This window comes from Physella acuta, unplaced genomic scaffold, assembly GCF_028476545.2.
Source record: "Physella acuta isolate Inbredline_101_S28 unplaced genomic scaffold, ASM2847654v3 ptg000105l, whole genome shotgun sequence".
Classification (NCBI taxonomy): Eukaryota; Metazoa; Mollusca; class Gastropoda; family Physidae; genus Physella; species Physella acuta.
In genome coordinates, this window is record NW_026731625.1 from 1,150,637 (window position 1) to 1,155,506 (window position 4,870).

Consider the following 4,870-nt stretch of genomic DNA (forward strand, 5'->3'; position numbering starts at 1 on the left):
TTAGCTTTCCAAAATATGCATTAAAATGTTTCATAACTCCTCTAGCTATCTCACCAAAATGCTTAGGGTTGCCAGATACCTTTTCCGAAAATACTGGACACCTTTCCATCCTTCCCTTCTCAGGTATGCCGCAAAGCAGAAGAAGAAATATAAATACTGGACAAGTATAATACTTGTCCAGTATTTATATTTATTTTATCCTGTACAGTCTGCTCAAATACTGGACTGTCCAGTTCAAAACTGGACACCTGGCAACCCTAAAAATGTTTCTTCTTGAGAATGAGATATTAAATTCCACTTCAGAATCGCCAACATTCACACCCGTATCTTCATCCAGACTAAATATGTGTTCATTCTCGCTCTCGTATTCACTTTGAGACAAAATATTAACAGAATCACATACACGATCATTTTTGCTTCGCACATTTAAAAAAAAATATTTCTTGACTGAAAATCATCTCTCACTCTTTGTACATCTGTAAATCACGTAGATCTAGAGTTCTGCTGCAGAAACTATAGGCCTACCGAATTTACAACTCCGTCTTCCCTCTTAAGTCAAACAACTTTCCCCATCTGCTTTGCCTCTATCTGAGCAGTGACTTGAGGGAGCCGATGCATTGTTGCCACTGCCAGGCCTGTTCGTAGCTGCTCGTCGAGATTTCAGAGAGGCATTTGTTTTCTGGACACCAGAATTATGGTCAATAAATCCACAATTTATTCAATTTAATTTATTCAATTACGGTAACAGTAGGCACCAGAGTTTCTTCCAGGCAAAGCCCCCCCCCCCCCCTCGAAAAAAAATCTACCGCCCCCCCCCCCGAACGAAATGAAATTTATATAATTTATATAGAAAATATATAGGCCTACTTTTAACAGTGTCCGCCCCCCCCCCCCCCCCCCCGAAGAAAGTCTACCGCCCCCTTCCGAAAATTTCAAGTGCCCCCCCCCCCCGGAGAAAAAAGTCTGGAAGAAACACTGGTAGGCACACCACACAACCACATTGTTGTGTGCTGACGAAGACCTTGGGTCGAAACATCCATAGTATTTGTAATTGTCTTTAATTTGTGGTGTACTAATACAACACAACCCCAGCTTTCCCCCCCCCCCCCCTTCCATGCCAGAGGAAATGTTAGGATTAAAACAGAATAATTTAAGTGGAAAAAGAATCGTTTTCAACGTAAAATATTAAATATGGTATACCCCACCACCACCACCATTCGTTGTTTGACGTATCAAGTTATAAAAATACTCAATTAAAAAAATTAAATGTGTTATTATTCCCCAAAACACGGGCAGCGCCGGTTAAATATTGCTTAATAATAATAAACACACAAGCCACGATCCATAACATCTGTTTTCACTCAAGCTGGACGAAACGGCTAGTTTAATGCTACTCCGCTACTTGTTTTATTTGGTGTTTTTTCTGAAATTGTTTCCATTTAAATTATTTCAACCTGCTGCGTACATTTATATGTACTAAAGCAGAGTGACATATGAAGCGACCTGCTAATAGATCTAGAATTCTAGTCTAGATCTAGATCAATGCATTAGTTTTCCTTCATGCTTGTTCGATCGCGTCATATTTGATTCAAGTTCATTCACGATCAGCTGTTGTTATTGAGCATTATTGGTACTGCTTGCAGGAATGAAAGAAACCTGTCGTGGTTGGTTAAAAATTGGGTTCTAAATGTTACTGTAAATTTGATTGGTAGGATATAAATTCTTGTCTGCTGTCTTGTGAAGAGAAGTTACTGTATACTAGTGCTACTAGAATCTAGAGATCTAGTAGATCTAGATCTAGATCTATCTAGTAAAGTATATAAAAGATCAAATAAAAAGTAATAAGACTTTCGTATTGTTATTGTTAAATAAAATATTATTAAATACGAAATAATAGGCCTATTAAATGATGAAAGGAGCTAGAATCTGGTAATTTGTGGAGGTGAGTGAACAATTGCAACATTTCATTAATATAATACAATTATTTTTTATAATATAAATATTTATTTATTTAGATCTAGATTTAGATCTAGTAATATTTAGTATTTCCAGGAGGGGCGACAGGCTAACCCAGCATACGAGCATAGCTTATTTATTTTAATTTTATTTTTTAGTAATATTTACTATTTAGGTGGCAATTACTTTGACCACAGCTCTCTGTTCTTTTTTGGATATAAGATCTTCCCAGCTTTGTTGAACCTACCTGACTACCAGGAGTTTACACTCCTGCTTGTAAAGCTAGTCAAGGCAGGGGTGTCAGGTATTAGTATACAAATGAACATACTTATATTATATTCTATATACTTATATATCTACAGTAGGCCTATGGCCTATACATTAATCTACAAGCTGCAAGCCAGGACCCTAACACCAGAAACTGGGTTAATAATGCTAGTACTATTCTATTACTATTAGTACTATTATTTATTGCTAATCTAAGTGAAAACAGGCCTACTAACTAGTAACTACTAACTACTAGTGATAAGTTGTAGGCTTATTATAATATTATTAGGTAATAATTTAATTAGACCCGGGCAATAATTAAAATGTGGACTCTGAAAAGGTTGGGGGTGCCTTTTACTTTTACCAGTCACTGTCCATTAACCGTATTTATTATTTATTATGGTGTCAAATTATTTTAAACCAGTCATGAATCAAAGCAGTAGAGTGTAGTCAATTCTTTTAGCTTTGACTATAAGGCAGCTCTAAATGTCCCAAAAGTAGCTTTTTATTATTTTCCTAACGTTTGGCGCTCCTTAGGGTCAGTGCCTATGGTGACAGCCCCACTCAAACCTTTGCTTTACTATTATTATTTAAAAAATTATAGTCTGGTCTATATATCTAGGCCTATTTAATATTGTTAACAACAATTTTTTTATGAATCCAACTTAACTTCAACTTCCCTCTCTAGCAGCTCTAGACTAAGAGTTAGATAGATTTAAATTAGAATATAGAATCTACCTCCAACGCTGACACTGTCCTACAAATATAGTGTCTAATAAAATAGTGTAGACACACTAGCAGAATGAGCTGAATTCTACAATAGTAACTTAAAAAACATGGTCGGATGGTAGAGCTTTTGTCTGCCAGCTTGAATATTTTTAGTTTGAATCCCTGGTTTGAGTCTCTAGTTAGGAAAATTAAGACAGTTGGGTTAAGTGTTGACCACACTATCCCTTCATATGCCAAGGTCATTGTAATAGGTGTGGTTGGGTCAGTAAAGCTCATTGTTGCTAAACTGAAAAGGCCCAAGTTTGAACCCTTGGGCAGATGAGACACAATATCTGGGAAGAGCAACCCATCTAGTAGAGAAAACACCTACTGCCTTGTAGTTTGTTCTTAGATGGATGAAGGTTATGTAAGCAAATCCAAAATGAAAAGCAGGTTGAAATAGGAGTCAACAGCCTATATGGCACATAGCAGGTAATATTAATTGTTTTGCAGGAAATTCCGTAGAACAGAACTGTTTTAATAGTATTAATTTACAATTCTTGTCTAAAATCTAGTGATTCTACTCGTAGTTCATACCCCACGTATGAGCAACAACATTATTTTTATATTGTTGGTCTATTTTTACTTATTGATTCAATGCTTTATTTTTTTATTTGGCCCTATTAGGCCTATAGAACATATGAGATGATAGATATATCATTAGAACACCTGGTTGCAGGTTGGAAAAGTTACCTGTCTGCAGCACTACCCCAAACAAATCTCTCTAGATAAACCATTAATGATTACCATCTATAAGGCCTAATTTAATAGTTTTAAACATTTTGTTATTGTTACTAAAACAGCTATGGTTATAAAATCTTGATCATGTGGTTTTTGTAGGACTTTACTAAAGATTAGACATGTGATGCTCTTAATATTTTTAGTATCTAAACAACATTTGTTGAAGGGCAAAAATACTTTTTCAAAATTATTTTCACATGGAGAAGTGTAAACAAGCACAGAATTAATTAATTAATTAATTTGGCCATGCTGTTCTCAAAAGTATAAGTTTATTAAAAATATTTACTGGAGAAGTTGTGAGTAAAAATTGGGGTTTACTGACATGAAATACATGAACCAATGATATAGCCAATCAAAGTTTGTCTTACTAAAGTAAAGAAAATGGGTTGATTTAAAAAAAAAATATATATATATTAAAGGCAAAAATATTTTCCGGTTCTCTGCCTTTGCAAATGTATTACATTGATTCCTAAAATAATAATTCTTAAAATAAGTATTACTTGTAACTTGTCTACTTCATCTATGGTGGGTAGTGAGCTCCACTCTTTCATTGTCCATAGAATGTTTAACAGGTTTCACTGCATCATATAGGATTATTTAACTAGTAACATAATATATCAAGCTTATAATCTTTTAGCAATTATTTACATTTTTTAAATCAAATAAACTTTCTAAATTTTAATCTATGTACTGCCAAAAAAAGTTAGGTATTTGTACATAGTATTATTTTTAACAAGTTCAAATAAAATCATGAATTGATCATGAAGAAATCAATGATTGAACAAATGGTGTGCTGTGTAACTTGTATACAGTAATTGTAGGTCAGCACTGTCAGCTATTGATTGCTTGTTACCACTGACTTGGTTACATTCTCAACCAAAGGGATTTTGGTGCCAACACTCTCTCTCTCATCTTCTTATAACTAACATTTACACACATTGTTAAGAAGTGAAATTCATCATGAGACATTTGCTTTAAAGGTTTAAAATGTCATTTTCAGCATTTCAAGATGTTAGAAAATACAAGTGGTTAATCTAGTGGAATTAAACCTTTAATCTGTACATGTCTGTTTTGGTGGCTGTCATGTTGGAATGGGGTATCTCCTATTGTCACATTTCTCTGTCTATCCTTTTTTAGG